General features: G+C 35.8%; 1 protein-coding gene across 8 annotated transcripts in view; it reads left to right on the top strand.

The window, feature by feature from the left end:
• Nucleotides 1-18632, top strand: part of Sema2a (Semaphorin 2a) — a 387211-nt gene that overhangs the window by 225305 nt on the left and 143274 nt on the right. The gene's annotated exons all lie outside the window — the stretch shown is intronic.

An 18632-nucleotide genomic window follows, 5' to 3' on the forward strand; every position in this document is an offset into this window, starting at 1 on the left:
GAGTATAAAAGTATCCCGTGTATGTTATAGAGTCCCTTATGACTCCTTCAGTTATAAGTTTTTTCCCTCCAATTTTATTTTTGAATTTACTATTTCTAGTATACCGCTTGCAGATACCTTCTGAAATTTGAAAGTAAGAGTGCTACTTTGAACTGCCGAAAATGCTACGTTATTGTTATTAACTGGAATATTCGAGCTGATTTCGACTATACTGTCAATGAAACAGTTGTTGAGCGACTCGGCTATTTCATTCTCCTGAGTATATAGTTGGTCGTATATCAATATTTTATTTATTCCATTATTTTCTTTGGACATACATATACTTTTCTTCAAATGCTTCCACATTGCCTTACTATCCCCAACATTATGTGTGATTCTTTGTTTCGTATACTTGGCCTTTTTAATCTTTATAAGACGTTTATACCTGCGCTTTGTAAGGTTGTATTCATTCCATTTGCCTGTTCTTCGAAATATTTTGTATAGATTGAATTTATATTTGTGCAGATTCGCTAGCTCAGAGTCGTACCACTTGCTCATACATTTCACAGTGATTTTTAGAGTATGTTAATGTAGTCATTGCATTCGATAATGTATTGTTTGGGAATTAGACCTTGTTTTCGACATTGAGATTGTCAAATCGAGAGTAGTTAACCTGTCGTAATTGGTTGACAAAACTATCACATGCATAATATTCCCAAGAAGTTATGGTTTTTTTAGCTCATTCTCTATTTAACTTGATTTAGAACTGTATGGTTTCGTGATCAGAAATCTGATGCTCTTCCAATTTTTCACATGAGATGGATTCACTGTTCGTAAAGAGCAGATCTAACTTTTGCTTCGTTATTATCGGTCTTTCGGGTATAAAAATATATTTTTTGTACCATAGCAAATGACCTAAATAGGTCAACTAACTACTTGCTATACGTGGGTAAAATACAATGTTTTAAGTCTTTAAAATTTTTAAATGCACATGTCTGCTGCTGCATTGAAAATCTTGGTGCCTATTAGATTCGCTGCTACAATTGCAAACTTTTGTCTGCATCAATGTTTGTTGATATGTTCTAGTTAAATGGATTCTTGTAAAGAATCGATTTGTTGATGCTTTAACCAATTTTTTCGGCAGCCTAAATACTGATTTCTGTCAACCGCAAGAACCCGTTGCCTCAACCGAAAGAAAATGAAAGCGCTCATTCTTCCATTCGGTAGTTGATGCCAGTTAAACCAGCTTTTTCCGAAGTTTTATGATTTATGCTGGCTGCTTGTTCATTTTTGGGCGTAGGTTTAGCTCACTGACAAAAACAAAAAATCGTTATTATGCTTACCATAAAAGGAAGAAATAAGGTGCTGATCTAAAAGAATAATCTTACATTGTTTATTTTGGGGAGCTAGTAACCAGTTCTACTTGGGATCTGAACTCTGGCTGAGTTTGAGCAGAACGTCCTAAAACTCTCACACAGAATGCACATCAAAAAATTGTGCTCTACGTTATTGTATAGAAAATATCGAGCTATCTTCTTGGCCTAGATTTTAATAATCCAAAAGTGTGGTGCGTCTAGGATTTCTTCAAAATTTGGCCCATATCACGAAATTGGTTTGAGATATCTGAAAAACTTAACATTTTTGTTAAAGCGAGTAAAAATATAGAGACAGACAGAAAAAAACTTCAAAAACTGTTGAATTGTAATCGGGAGTCGAATAAGGACCCCTCCTATCAATTTTTCTGAAATATCTTCAGACATCGACCTATTAGAATCTTGATATATATAGAGATAATCCCCAAATCAACATTTTTGCCTATATCTCGGATACAGGCTGTGATATGTATTGTAAAAGTACATTTGAAAAATACCCGGGTTCATGATTTGAGTTTCAAGACCCTAGAAGTGTAGAGGTTTGTTTAATATGTAAGTTGGACCGCATTATGTGCAGCCAAACTGCCAGAAAGACAAAAATTTTACAAACTATTTATTTGGATACAGGGGTTCAACAAGGACCCGTCCTATCAATTTTCATAAAAATCTCCAATTTATACACACCGACCTGTTAGAACACTATTACTTCTAGAGATTTTTTTGAGCAGGGTGCAGGTAGAGGGTTACTATCGTTCTACGTTTTCCTCTTACTATATCCAATACAACTTCCTTACTAAATATTTTTGTTGTTGATTTCCTATTGAGAATCCTTGTAAAAAAAAAATATAAGCTAGTACTTATTTGATGCTCCCTAAGCAAGGACAAAATGTTTTATTATTCGCTAATATTTTCAGTGTCTAAAGCCAGAGATAAGAATAATCATATTCGTATGGAGCATTCCACGGTTGGTACGGGACAAATCGTATACATTTATTCAGTTTTGAATCTTAATCAAAAACAAATTATAACTTTTTCAGAAAAACTTGTGTGTCTTGATATTTTGTGGTAATATCTAAATAAAATAAGGAATCAGCTGAAATCCAAAATATCACCAGCAAAAAATCACCAGAATATGTTTTTACAGTAAGCAAGCTGATACCAAATTAATAAGACGAGTAACTTGAAAATCGGCGAAAATTTACGATTTTCCATGGAATGCTCGATGTATATGTGTTCGCATAAAACCAAAACAAATACTATACAATAAAAATATTGAATTATTTATTCAATAGGCATTTTATGCGTGATTCTCATTCACCCTATGTACGATTATTTGGCTACATTTATAGCTTTATGACATTTTTATTGACTCAACGCCATTACGGGGTAAATATGTGAAATATGTAGATGCCGTATTAGGGTGGTTACAAGGTATATGGTGAATTTAAATTTTAGTTCTATCTTTCGGGGCACCCTCCTAAAATATGCCAATAGATCAGAAAATGATTATTGCAAAGTTTCAGGCCAATCCGATAATGTTAACACGTGCCTCATTGAGGTCAAAGTTAGGAAAAAATTTAGTGTTTCGTCAGTAAAAGTGAAACCATTTATGCCAGGAACTTGGCTCGTATACCATTGACGTCCCTTGAGGTTTCATGCAAATTCAAAATTAGGGATATCCACTATGACCTTATCTGATAAATGCTAAATACTGCTAAAAATAACCGTTTTATAAAAGTATTAATAAGATCAAAATCAATACAAATAAAATAACCTATCGAATGGTGTACGAGTCAAGTTCCTGGCATAAATTGTTTCACTTTTACTGAAGAAACACAAAAAATTTTGTCTGAAAAATCGCCGTTTTTCCTAACATTGACCTCAATGAGGCACGTGTTAACATTGGATTGGCCTGAAACTTTGTATGTATCATTTTCTAAACTATTGGCATATTTTATGGGGGTGCCCCAGCGGAAAAACTGATTGATTTCTTTTGTCCACCCTAATGCCGTATGCTATGTATCTTACAGATACGAACAACAAGCATCAGCGGAAGCATACGACCATGCTGCTGACAAAAAATAACTAACTGTTTTCAAAGCTTTCCATCCACCGAAAATCGTAGGCATTAAAATAAAGACTAGAAGAGAATAATTTATATGTAAATGCCCATGCTAGCATATTTTACTACTTCTTTTGTATTCAAATAATAAATAGATGTTAAATAGCCAATTATATATGTTTGATAAATATTCAAAATAATGAGGCATAGAAAATTTGTTTGTATTAAAACTATTGGTGGAAGGACTAATTCATATCATAACGAAAATATATTCTATTGTTTATGAATGCGTTATTTTTATGTAGGGATGTAGATATATTTTTGCTGTGTTAACAGGCTCAAATTTATATTTGTTAAGCTTCTGCTTCTGAATTTTGTTTTGCACCGTACTTCATGTCGACTTCATCGACAAAACAGCCACCCCACCATCTAAACATTTCTTCTGCAAATATGAAGCGAATGAAAACAGTTCAACAATTGATTATTATTTTTTTTTTTTTTTTTTTTTGTAAAAGTATACCGTCATATCTTCATTATGCTCCTGAATATTTCCATTTGTGGTAGTATTAAATATCCCTACTTGTTCGGATATTTATAGGCGCATTACATATGTGCGTTTGAATCAGCTAATTTATTGTTTTGTTCTTTTCTATATTTAATTACTTTATTCATTGATTTTCGTATTTTTTTGCCAAGTTAAAGGAGATAATTGAATATGGAAATATCTGTATGATTCACGCATCTTTTCTTAGTCCCTGTCAAGCGGGCTTGAAAGTTATTGCATACGCTAATGAATTAGCGATCCTCAATTGGGGCTCCAAGCCCATCGTAAAGGGTAATATCATAGAAAGGAAACTAGTTAGGTGGTCATAGCTATGAATCCCTAAGGCACACCGCACCAATATGCATGGAGAATTGCTAGTCACCTTATTTTAGACCCTTAATATCGCATACAAGGTCCTTTCAAGTGTATTGTGCGAAAGATTGAAGCCCACCGTGAACCGGCTGATTGGACCTTATCAGTGCGGCTTCATACCTGGTAAATCTACCATCGACCAGATTTTCACAATGTGCCAAATCTTGGAAAAAACCCGTGAAAAGAGAATCGACACACATCACCTCTTCGTCGACTTTAAAGCCGCATTCGACAGCACGAAAAGGAGCTGCTTATCTGCCGCTATGTCTGAATTTGGTTTCCCCGCAAAACTTATACGGCTGTGCAAAATGACGCTGAGCAACACCATCAGCTCAGTCAGAATTGGGAAGGACCTCTCCGAGCCGTTCGAAACTAAACGAGGTTTCAGACAGGGTAACCCCCTATCGTGCGATTTCTTTAATTTGATGCTGGAGAAAATTATACTAGCTGCAGAATTTAACCGTACTGGAACAATATTCTATAAAAGCGTGCAATTACTGACATATGCTGATGACATTGGTATCATCGGTTTAAACACCAGCGCTGTTAGTTCTGCGTACTCCAAACTGGAAAAAGAAGCGGTAAGCGGTAGAGATGGGTTTGATGGTGAATGAGAACAAAACGATGTACCTGCTGTCATCGAGCAAAGAGTCAGCGCATACGCGCCTTGGCAATCACGCTACTGTTGGCAGCCATAATTTCGAAATAGTAAAAGACTTCATTTATTTGGGAACCCGCATCAAAATTAGCAACAACATCAGCACTGAAATCCAGCGAAGAATCAATCTTGCCAATAAATGCTACTTTGGACTAGGTAGGCAATTGAAAAGTAAAGTCCTCTCTCGGCGAACGAAAGTCATACTCTACAAGTCACTTATCGTACCCGTCTTGCTATATGGAGCAGAAGCATGGACCATGACAACAGCAGATGAAGCAGCTTTGGGATTGTTCGAGAGAAAAGTTCTTCGAAATTTTTATGGACCTCTACGCGTTGGCGATGGCGAGTACCGAATAAAATTTAATCATGAGCTGTACGAGATATACGCTGACATCAACATAGTCCAGCGAATTAAAATGCAGCGGCTGCGCTGGCTCGGCCATGTTATGCGAATGAAAGATGATGCTCCGGCCAAGAAAGTGTTTCTTTCGGAACCCGCCTATGGAAGCGGAGGTAGAGGGCGGCCCCCACTCCGTTGGAAGGACCAGGTGGAAAACGATTTAAACTCCCTTGGTGTGACCAATTGGCGCCGGTTGGCGGAGCGAAGGAGCGACTGGCGCGCCTTGTTGGACGGCCATAACCGTTTAGACGGTTAAGCGCCAATTAAGTAGGTAAGTAAGTAAGTAAGTAAATCTAAAGGGCTAACTACTAACCATAGATATGGATAGGGTAATACTCCAGGACAGGGGTCGACCGCTAATATACAGTAGTGAGGAGGCTAATGAACTGACTAGCAAATAGTTGCCGAGAAGAACACAATTAGGTAGTACTCTGCATCAAAGTGGGAATACACTGAGAAGCAGCCAATGGGAATATTTGAGACTTTTAGATGAGCAAGGAACAACAAAAGTTGCAGCGTTTTACCACTGAAATCATCGTTGAACAATTAGAAAGGGTTACCTAAGATATAGTTTTAAAATACTACCAACTTCTTAAATGAATTTTGACAATAGAAGGATACAGTACTTTCACTTACAATAAGTGAGGTCGAGTGTTATGGCATCAACATATTTTCTCAATGGCATGGGCGCATTGTAGCACAGCTTTTTATCTACAGACACGTGAGAAAATTTTTTCTGAGACTTCAGCTTAACGCTCGAAACTGAGTTCTAACAACAACAATACTCTTCTTAAAGAGAACACACAAATTTCGACACAGAAAAACTTGAGAACTACTTCGTGGTTAAGGCGTTACATTAAATTGAGAATGACTTAACTGATTTTAACTGATTTTTCCAAAAATCAAAAAAATCTTTTACTAGGAATATCTAAACCACTATACAACTATAGATGCAACAAAAACTTTAATAATGCACTAGAAGTAAAGAAAAATAACACAAACTAAAAACCGAAAACAAGTTAAAAATTGAAAAGCACGTTTCTCAATGCATGGCATGTGCACCTAAAAATATGCAAAGTATGTAAATCGGGTGCAATGAGTTGCGCGCAGTGAAGTGCTTCATTCATGTAAAGGCAACGAGGCGCATATTGTCATGAAAGCCACATGTTACCAACTCAACACTAACTCATCACAATTCACTCACTATACATAAACTTACCACCAACTTTCGACAGCCAACAAAAATGAGATTGTTTAAGGCACCTAGAGAATTTTCATTTGCAGCACTTGTTTTAGATCATTGATGGTTGTTATTACTCAGATAACGACGATGGAACTGCTGACAACATCGTGCTTTGTATTTCAGAATACATTTTCATCAGTGCAACTGTTGACGTTTTGTGGTGTCTGTTGCTTTTCTGGGTGCTTTTTTGTTTGCTTACTAATGCAGTTTTACTGCTGCTGCTGTTGTTATTGCTGTAGGTGCTCTTGTAATTGTTGACAATGTGGCTAACGATGTTTTAAGTCATTGTTGTTGTCTGTGGTGCTTTGTATGGCGCCCACTGATAAGGCGCTGTGAGCAACAGCTGTTAGTTCTGTTTCAAAATATGTTACCAAGCGAAATGAAAATCTTTCAATACTTAGTAAAATTGAGGCTATTGTTTGTAAGCATGTCTGAGTTTTCTACACCTTACCTGCACATTCAATGAATTTGTTGTTGCTGTTAGCTTTTGAATATTGACAGCTATTGGATAAAAACATCTTTATTTGAGATAATGGTAGATAAGGGGGCATGAGTTGCAATCGCAGTTCTATACATTATTTATGCAGCGGCAAACAATACGTTAACAATAATTACTACTTGAAGGCGATTGAGTGATAGGAAGTTGCCTACGTTTTGGCATTGAAAGGTCGAACATGCAACACATATATTTGATGTGAAAACATCTTTGCTCACAGCATGAGGAAATCCTACGCCTTCAGAAGCAAGGCAAGGAGATGAAAAGGCAAGGAAAGGAAAATAAAGAAAAGACACGTGAAAGGAAGTAATCGAATCAAAAGGTTTGCTGAAACTGTGTTATCGTCCAGGTATAGATGGGCTATCGAGGTGTTATAAACTTTCTATCGAAAACACAAGTCATTGAAGGGTTATCGACTTTTTGCGAAAAGTTAGCGGATTGTTAACGAAAATAAATCGATTTATTATCGAAAAGTTACTGAAAGGATATCGATTTTTTATCATAGTGCTACCATTTTGTTATCGGCTTGTATCGAAAAGTTAGTGCTTTGCTATCGAAAATTTTAGTTTGTTATCAAAAATGTTTCCAAAAATATCTAATTACTATCGAAAAGCTATGTATTTTTTATGGATCTTTATCGAAATGTTATCGATTTGTCATCGAAATGCTACCTATTAGGTCATAAATTTATCGATTAATTATTTTCGAAATGTTATCGATTAGTTATCGAAAAGCTATCAATATGTTATCGAAAAATTATCAATAGAGTACTCGATTTGTTATCGGAGTGTTGCCAATTATTATCGGTGTGCTATCGATGTGTTAACAGCAGCGCTTTTCATTAATATTTAACGCTCTTGCATTCGTAATTTTTAACGCTAGCGCTCAATTCACTAATATCGTTTTAATTTTACGCACAGCTTGACGTTTAAAATGAAAAAATGAAGAAACTTTGTCAGAATATGGAAAAATATTGCGTAAGTCATAAGTACAGCATTTGACACGCCGCTGGATAAGTCAAATTAGTGTCACGCAACGCGAGTGGGCGCTGGTTAGAGTACAGCTTGAATCAAAATTTTTGAATTAAAACCAATTTTATTTTCTTTTCGGTAGAATCCTGAACCAATGAAAAAATCATGCGCAGTTACTATGCAGTAATTTCTTAAACAGGCCTACCCTTGCTGCCTTAAATTTCATTCTCGTATTTAATTCAAAACAAAAATGGCATTTATGTCGGAAGTCATAAATTCTTGAGGGCCGCCGATGGTTAGTCCAACTTTGGTGAACGCATATGTTATTCAATCTTTTTCTATATTACAAAACATCCGACAAAAATATCGCACACTTAAATATTCCAATGTAAATAAAACAATTAATATCATGTGATGTTTGCCCCCAATGTCCTTCATATTTACATATTTATATGACAGAACATATTTATGTAAGAACTGACATAGTCATACAATTAACATGTGCACATGTATGCACATATGTATGTATGTATCCTGTTTTTATTTCCTTTATTTGGACTGCCGCAAGCTCTTAAAGCTAATGCTTTTAAAATCTAATGTATTTACATGTACAAAGATGCATATACATATATGAATGTAACACTTATATATATTAAGCTGGGTCGATTTATTAACCCATATCGCACCATCGATTTTTCGATAGGTTTTGGGCTCAGGAAAAAAAGTTCCACTAAGCATACCCAAAAAAATAATTTTCGAGCCTACAAAATTTGAGTTTTTTGACTTTTTTTCCTTGATTTTTAAGGTTTTTTTCATGACCTACTTAAAAAATTTTCATTTGATTTTAAAATTTTCATGTATACCCTGTCCGACTCAAATTTGTCCGCTAAAAACTTTGACGATAACAGTTTTTTGAAAAAAAAAATATTTTTTGGGTTTGGAGGAGTGTTTTTGTGAAAAAATTTATTTTTCGCCATTTTTTTAAGGGTTTCTTCAGAAACGTGCAAAAGTGTTGCCGATGAAAACGAACTTGTCTCATAGTTCCTATCCCACTTAAAATTATGCGATAAAAACGTTGGCATTAACAGTTTAAAAAAAAATTTTTTTTTTTTTTTGGTTTTTGGGATTTGTTTTGGTCGAAATCGATTTTTTTTCATTTTCAAGACTCCAAATCATTTTTTATGTATATTTTTCGGTTAGACCTACCAATAAGTATACCAAAATGATCAGCCATGTCCGTCCGTCTGTCCGTTTGTTTCAACGCAAACTAGTCCCTCAATTTTTATGATATCTTGATGAAATTTGGAAAGCAGGCATATTTTGATGGGGGATTTGACATTTGTCGGAACCGACGGGATCGGGCCACTATAGCATATACCTCCCATACAACCGATTGTTCAATAAGAGGGTTTTTGCCATTTTTGCCCCATTTCTGCCCCATTTCTGCCCCATTTCTGCCTCATTTTAACAGCTAGCAACATCAAATTTTCCACAAGCTTATGTATTGGCCATATGTGGTTGTCTGAAAAAAGCGTCAAGATCGGACAACATTTTTTTTTTAAACTGCACTTACCGCCGTCTTTAGCGCATGAATTCACTTGGGACTAAAAATCGATTTCGACAAAAATATGATGTTGCTAGCTGTTAAAATGAGGCAGAAATAGCGAAAACCCTCTTATTGAACAATCGATTGTATGGGAGGTATATGCTATAGTGGTCCGATCCGGTCGATTCCGACAAATGTCAAATCCCCCATCAAAATATGCCTGCTTACCAAATTTCATCAAGATATCTCAAAAATTAAAATTGAGGGACTAGTTTGCGTTCAAACAAACGGGCAGACGGGCGGACAGACGGACAGACAGACGGACATGGCTAAATCAACTCACCTCGTCCCCTGATCATTTTGGTATACTTATTGGTGGGTCTAACGGAAACATATATATACATAAATGATTTGGAGCCTTGAAAATTAAAAAAAAAATTATTTCGACCAAAACAAATCCCAAAAACCAAAAAAAAAAAATTTTTTTTTTAAACTGTTAATGCCAACGTTTTTATCACATAATTTTAAGTGGGATAGGAACTATGAGACAAATTCGTTTTCATCGGTAACACTTTTGCACGTTTCTGAAGAAACCCTTAAAAAAATGGCGAAAAAATAAATTTTTTCACAAAAACACTCCTCCAAACCCAAAAAATATTTTTTTTTCAAAAAACTGTTATCGTCAAAGTTTTTAGCGGACAATTTTGAGTCGGACAGGGTATACATGAAAATTTTAAAATCAAATGAAAATTGTTTAAGTAGGTCATGAAAAAAACCTTAAAAATCAAGGAAAAAAAGTCAAAAAACTCAAATTTTGTAGGCTCGAAAATTATTTTTTTGGGTATGCTTAGTGGAACTTTTTTTCCTGAGCCCAAAACCTATCGAAAAATCGATGGCGCGATATGGGTTAACTTTCGTCCATGCAAATCATCCCAGCTTAATGTATATTATACTTATTATTTTATTTGCTTTAATTGTTTTTCCTATGTTGATTTGTCTTATTTGCGTTTTGTGTATGTCAACAACAAATTGTTGTTGATATGGTTGTCGCTTTGTTTATTGGCAACCACTCATATTATGTACACATGTTTCTTCGGCAAACATTAACACATACTCACGTACATGTGAAGAAAGTGGTGGTATAAGGGCGTCCACTTACATGGTATTAATTGTTGTCGACATATTTGCCATCAAGATCTTGCTTCTTTACAGAAAAAATCTAGCAAATTGCTAAAAACAAGCTCTCTAGTATTTGATTGTTTTACGAGAATACCCAAAATTACTCACTTTTAGTGAACTATTAAAAAGGAGCTGTTAAATTAGTTGTCAAGTCGTGCAACGTTGGTACCGCTCGCTACGTTCTGGTTGTCAAATCATGCCGGGCTAATCTACTCTGACTTTTTCGGCCACCCTCACGACATCTAGTGCGAATCCGTTCTTAGGTAGCAAATTAACGATACTGGACTGAATAACTTCATGGCTCATATCTACGATGCTTTACCAGACTCGATGTTACTGTTGCTGAACAAATATCTTAAAGAAGATAGCTACTCTATTCCAACCTGGTCTTGAGACTTTACAATAATTTGGGTCGGTGTGTAGCAACTTGGTGAGCCATCCATCGCATATTCTGTGTATAAGAAAAATGTGCTCAAATCCAAACCCATCTTTCAAGCTGAAAAACTTAAATGTTTGAAAATTCACAGTAAAAGCATAGCTGTTGCTGCTATGCTGGCAGTTTTTCAAACGCAGCTTTTTTATTAAATTTGCAGGAAAAAAGTGTATAGAAATTTGAAAAAGTCACCACTGCTATTTTTTTGGTCGCTGCTGTTAGTTGTTTTAATAGTACTTACTCCAAAAAAGAAATGTAATCATATAATAATAAAATTTTTGGGGGTGGTTAGATTCCAACTTCGGCTAAAATACCAGTTTTACTACAGTAAAACCTCAAATAGCTTTATATTATATGAACTCGTTTATTTGAAAGAACTATTTTAAATTTTCTTTTACTTTACCTGAATGTTCCGGAAAAAAATATAAATAAAAAGATGATAAAAAAATTTTAAGGTCTACCTTTATATAAATGGACCAAAAAATAGAAGGCAATTTTTCTTTAATACAGATATAATATTGGTGAATTTTGACTAAACAACTTTAACAATAGCTCTTGTAAAAGAATTTTCGGATTTAAAACTATAAAGATGGAACGCAATCTTTCAATTTAAGGCAAGCCATGTACTTGGGATTAACTAATTGATTATTTAAAATTTAAACACGCGCTCTACCTTTATAATTTTAAATCCCAAAATTCTTTTGCAAGAGTTATTGTTAAGGTTTATTAGTCAAAATTCAACAATATTATGGTGTATTAAAGAAAAAATTGCCTTCTATTTTTTGGTCCATTTATATAAAGGGACTACCTTTAAAATTTTTTTATCATATTTTTATTTTCACTTTTTTAGTGCTGCTTACAAAAAGGCATTTGGAATTTTGGGTTCTGACTCACGGCCCAAGTTACAGGTCTCTAGCTCACCGGAAAGTTACTTAAAAGTCGATCGCAAGATTCCCTGCGTTTTTTCAGGATTATCGTTTATCTCGATTCGTCTGCCACCTGGCGGCATTTTGTTTTCCACGAATTGTAGTTCCATCGATTCGCAAATTATGTGCTAGGTTACAAGTTTCTAGGTAACCGGGAAGTTAGTTAAAAATGGATTTAAAGATTCCCAAATCAAAATTAATTTTCTTAATATCTCGATCTATTCCCTTTTAAAATACTCATTAATACCTTTCATTTGATACCCATATCGTACAAATAAATTCCAGAGTCACCCCTGGTCCACCTTTATGGCGATATCTCGAAAAGCCGTCCACCTATAGAACTAAGGCCCACTCCGTTTTAAAATACTCATTAACACCTTTCATTTGATATCCAAATCGTACAAACAAATTCTAGAGTCAGCCCTGGTTCATCTTTATGGCGATATCTCGAAAAGGTGTCCACCTATAGAACTATGGTCCACTGCCTCTTAAAATACTCTTTAATACCTTCCATTTGATACGCATGTCATACAAACACATTCCAGGGTTACCCGAGGTTAATTTTCCTACATGGTGATTTTCCCTTATTTTGTCTCCATAGCTCTCAACTGAGTATGTAATGTTCGGTTACACCCGAACTTAGCCTTCCTTACTTGTTTTTTTTTTAATTTCCAAAAATTTTGCAACTTAAATTTCCAAAGTAATCTGATATATTGTTTGCACTCAATATAGGATTCAGCTAAAACAAGAACAGGAAAAAGCAAATGAATGCTTTTAACAATAAATAAGTTAAGAATGAACCAATAACGAATAGTGCAACAAAATACGCTTCAAGAAATGTGATAGAGTGATAAATTTCAGGAAAAAGGGAAAAATATGCACTGAAAGTCAATAAAAAAAAATGCTTGGCGCGTTTTACCTCCAAGGAAAATTAGGCCGAACTTCTCTTCCAATTTCCGTCGCTTTTATTATTTTTTGTATCCTTTTTAGTTTTTTCTGGAAATTTGCGGGTCGGGACTTAGATGTTAGAAAAACTTTTTCTAATTGAAAATTTTTTTCTTAGTTTTTCATGTTGCTTTCCCCAGTGATTGAGCCCAGGGCATTTAATGTGGTGGGTGTTCCAATTATGTGTAGGCTTACAAACTTAGACTAAAAAATTTGCTTCTATCATTAAAAAGAGAGGGCTGTAGACTCATGACGGGTATTCTGACTGGACACTGATTTCTGATCAGTGCTAGCAGATGTAGGAAGTGCGGGTTGGAGGAGGAAACGATTGAGCATGTTTTGTACTCGTTCCTTGCACTTTACAGTCTAAGACTCCAGCTATTAGGAGTGATACAGACTTGTAAGCAGCAAGTGGCATAGGTCCTAGAAAGCTTCTAGCATTTGCCAAGAGGACGGAGTTATTTTAGAACATAGGTCCTGGTTTTAATAAGGGTTTCAGTTTGGTCGTTAAGTAAATTTGTGGTAACACCACGGACTCATTCAATCTATGTGAGGTCCACACGAACTGGGCCAGTTCAACCTAACATAATCTAAAGGAGTTCCAGTTTTAGACGCTTGTTAATTTTTCAGTACAATCCGAAAGACTTGTGGCATCCTAAACCGGGTATGCAAAAAAAAGTTGTTGGAGTGTATTCAAACTCAATAAAAGTTCCATATCGTAAGGGATGCGGTAAAAGCTGATAACTTCACTTTTCACTTAATGCGACTTTTTGATAACAACGGGACAAGGGATGGTTTCAGTGTGTGATGATTTCAATTGTATTTTTTTGTTGTTCTCATGACACAAGAAAAAAACTTAGCATTGTGGATAAGACAAGTGCGATAACTTCTGCATAGACGTCAAAATCACAAATAGAACCGATCATCTGATTTTTAATTGACTATCGTGGTCTCATTTTGTATCTCTCTCTATCACCCGCTGAAGATAGCCAGCCCTATGCGTCGCCATATGGAACATCCTATCAAAACGCTGCAAAAATGTTAAAAGTAGCCACCTTTAACATCCTCCACTCAAATACCGCGCGATTCATGCGTGCAAGCCACACAGCTACGTAGTCGAGCGCTGTGGAGTTCGACTACGCCCTCACACTAGTCACAAGCTGGCTAGTTCTGCTCTGTTAACTAACAATTAATAACTTCTCTTGACGCCCGCCGCACAGTGGATTTTTGCTTGGTTTAGACGCGATAAAGTAAACATTTTCAAGTCATATTTTTTTTAAATTTGAATGCAGTTTGTTTTAAAATGTTCACAGTATATAACGGTAATTATCATTTCTTATAATTATTGCTCTTCATTGAATAATCTGCTTTCAAACTGTGTGTTGTTAATGACGCGCTAAGCAGTGCAATTTACAGGATTGAAATAACGCGTGGTTTAAAATTAAATAAAACTTTGTGGTGAAACAAAAGTAAAATATTATTTGGTTATTTAAGATCTACATGTAATTTTATTATTTTGCAAGTGTTCAAATGTTTTTTGGTTGAGTATTTTTTACAGAATTATGAGTTTTTTAATGTGTATTATTTTTGTGCTGAAAATAAAAGCCTGCCAAAAGTTTGAGCCACGCTGTGCCACAATAATTTTTGAATTTCTACCATAATTCAATATTATTGCATAAGTCCTAAGTCCCCGTTTTGATGTAATGACGATGACAAAGTGGGAGTTGTATGAGGTGCGGGTTGCAGAACGTGTCCAAAAGCAAAAGGATAAAGCCGTTTGAGACCACATGTGTGCTGTTTTAGGGAGGGAGTAAATAGATACGAGGGATTGTATGATGAATGCTGCAGTAAAGTTCGAATTTTTTTATCAAAGTTTCGTATGAGATGGATTCAAGTGAATTACACCAAAGTTAATTTCCTTGGAAAGCTTTCTTCATGGCTTGAAGAAGCTAAGAAATTTAAATATTAGGTATGTTCAATTGTGAACAAAAGAACGAGATAAGGCTATAAGAAAGTTTTTGTTTGGGGTAAATTCAAAATTTTTGGAGGGGGTCCCCCCCCTACGCCTATCCTCACTGAAGGGGGGTTAGGCATACAAACAAAATACACATGGTTTGAATGAATCCGAGTGTATTTATCGGCGAAAAACATGTAGGTCCCGTCCCGCCAATTTTTGGAAAAACCAAAAGAATCACGACGCAGGAAAATTCAAAAGGCTATCGCGCCTTGCATTTTTTTAATACCAATGAAAGCTGTTAAAATAACAGATTTGCGACAACACCAGAATAACAGTGACTGTTGATATGACAGAAATTTCTGTGGCACGTTAGTCATAGTAACAAAGCAGTGAGCAGCGTGAGCGTAAGTTTTTCTTCAAAATTACTAGTAGCTGATGCATTTCCGTAATATTGATAGTTGTTCGTTGCTGAAATGCCCAATAACATCGGTTCTTTTAACAGAAAAATGTGTTAGATTGACTAATAAGCCATAATTTTTGTGGGCTTGAGAGCAATAGTTTTTTTTTGAAAAAAAAAAAAACTCCGTTGAATCAATTATTACGCGATTGATTTCATGGAATCTCTGTCAATTCACGAACAACAACCCTGTTTATTTGAATTTATTAGTTTCATTTGATTCATATTGACCCGTGCACTTTTGCTACATCGTTGTACTTTTTTTATTGTTTTTGTGATGTTTGCGACCATTAAATTATAGTGAATATTTTATATACACATATGTACATTAGACTGGGTCGATTTATTAACCGATATCGCGCCATCGATCTTTCGATAGGATTTGGGCTCAGGAAGAAAAAGTTCCACTACACTACGCATACCCAAAAAAATAGTTTTCGAACCTCCGAAATTTCATCGATTTTTATGCATTTTTTTTTATATTCAAGGCTTTTTTATATTTTTTTTTCGTGTCAATTGGCAAATTCAAACATTGTAAATGCAGTTTTTTGCAAAAAAAAAAAAAAAATTCTAGGAGAATTTTGTTCGAAAAATCTACTTTTTTTCGCAGGCTCGAAAATTATTATTTTTTGGGTATGCGTAGTGGAACTTTTTTTCCTGAGCCCAAATCCTATCGAAAAATCGATGGCGCGATATCGGTTAACTTTCGTCCATACAAATCGACCCAACCCAATGTACATATCTACAGATTTATTTATATATATTTTCGTTTATTGATTTAAAGTTGGCAAAATGAAAAATTGATATGCTGATTCGTTTGGAAATGAAAATGCCCGTCAATGGTTTTAGAATAGTCAGAACGATATTGTGTTTCATTGCAAATGAAAAATGGCAACGAATATATTGTTGAAAGAAAATGTAAAAAATAAAAGTGAAACCAGCCCCATACATATATGTAGTTGTTCAAATTCAAAAAAAAAAAAAAAAAAAAAAACTATAGGTACTCACCTATTTGAACTTTATAAAATTAGAAAAATTTGTCTACTACTCTCCTATTCTTCATACAAATTCAGGCGGAATGAAATTGAAATTTTAAACAATTGACAAATAACCGAAAGCATTGCAGGAGAGAATTTTATAACTTTTGTCCAATAAATGTTTTTGTATGTAAATAAAAGCGGATATTAACTGAAAAGGCACTCAATTAATCTTCTTTTTACATTCCAGAGATTTGTATTGGGGTTTTATATATAATAATATAATGAATAAATCTTATGTGTTTTAAATAATTTTTACCAGTTCGCAATATAAAACTGTTTTACTTGGAGTGACTTGTCTCGATCCACTCTGAGCTTACAATTTTCAACAAATTTTAATTCAACCGAAATTTCTGTCTGTTTTTGCAATTCTTAACAGCTGTTGAATCACATTCGCACAAATGATGGTACATGACTTTAGTGTTTCAACAGTCAAATCAACAAAAAATAAATCATTATAGATAGATCATAGCTTCGCTAACTTAAAATTTATTACTGTTACGCTAAAAATACCAAAAAATACTGTTAAAATAACAGATTCCCATCTACATTAGAATAACAGTGAAATTTGTTGATAAAACAGAGATTTCAGTGGCGCTAGGGTCACAAGACAAGAGTCAGAAAATGTCTCCTGCCGACTTACAAGCGTAGTGGGCCATTGTGGCTTTCCTGGATCGTTCCTCCACATTTCGCTTCCAGTCTAGCTTCTTGTCTAGAATAACTCCGAGATATTTAACCTCGCTAGAAAGTTTGATTTCCCACCCGTTTAGGGTCGGGAGGGGGGGGGGGGGGGGGGGGGGGGGGTAAATAATGCGTTTGCGGTATAATGCGTTTGCGGGCAAAAAGCACCATCTCAGTTTTTTCACTGCTGTTGCTGATTCCGCATTCGCTAGACCAAGTGTTTGTTAGATTAAGAGCACTTTGAAAGAGTTCGCCAAGCACCAGAAGGTGTTTGCCAGTAGCTGTCAAGGCTATGTCATCGGCATATGCAATGACTTGGCATCCGGTGGGCTTTAGTATAGATAACAGAGCGTTGACCGTCTGGTTCCATAGTAGAGGAGAAAGAACGCCCCCCTGGGGGGTTCCTCTGTTGGTATACCTTATTAACGATGAGTTGCCCAGCTCAGAGATAACGCTTCTCTTGTTTAGAAGGAGCTCGACGAATTCCACCAGAGGCCCTTCCACCCCTACTGAACGTAGAGCTTTTTTGTTGAAGGCTCCTTCTATGTCTTGAAAGATACCCAGCGTGAATTCTTTAAAGGCAAGTCCCTTATCTATCTTAGTAGTGATAACATATAGAGCTGTCTCTACAGATTTGCCCTAAGAGTAGGCGTGTTGGTTGTTGGAGGTTCGTTCTTGATTCGCCGATCGTCTAATATAGGCGTCCAGCAATCGTTCTAGAACTTTTAGGAGGATGGAGTTCAGACTAATTGGTCTGAAATAATTAAGACTGTTGCACTGCTTCCTTTGGATATGAAGACAACCTTTGCCTTTGTCCACCCGTGGGGATATAGACCAGGTTGAGGCAAGCCCTGTAGATTTTAGCTAGCAGCGGGCTTATAAGATCGCTTGCAGGTTGTAATTCAGCTGGAAATATTCCATCCATTCCCAGAGATTTGAAGGGATTAAAGGACTTGATAGCCCAGATAACTTCTTTTTCGCTTACAATGTGATCCAGGGGTCGAAACGGCCCTGGGTTAGATTGCGTGTTTGAGAGGTGTGGTTGAGAGGTGCAGCCTGGAAAGTAAGTGTTGACCAGGGTTTTTTGAATATCCATACTAAAAGTGGCCCATTTTCGATTCGCTGTGCGAATGCAGCTGGGAGGTGTGGGGTTTTTGGAGAGAACATTTCGTAGGCGATTGACCTCCGAGACTTCTTCGATGTCATTGGTGAAGTTCTTCCAGGAGTCCCTTTTGGCCTTCTGGATTGACTTCTTAAAAGATTTTAAGGCGTCCTTATAATGGAACCAGATCCCAGTGCGTTTCTACTATTTTTCCTCTGCTCGGAGATTTCTTGGTTCCACCAATAAGGGTTCCTTTTACCCCTTACCTTAA

The sequence above is a fragment of the Eurosta solidaginis genome, chromosome 3, assembly GCF_040869045.1.
Source record: "Eurosta solidaginis isolate ZX-2024a chromosome 3, ASM4086904v1, whole genome shotgun sequence".
Classification (NCBI taxonomy): domain Eukaryota; kingdom Metazoa; phylum Arthropoda; class Insecta; order Diptera; family Tephritidae; genus Eurosta; species Eurosta solidaginis.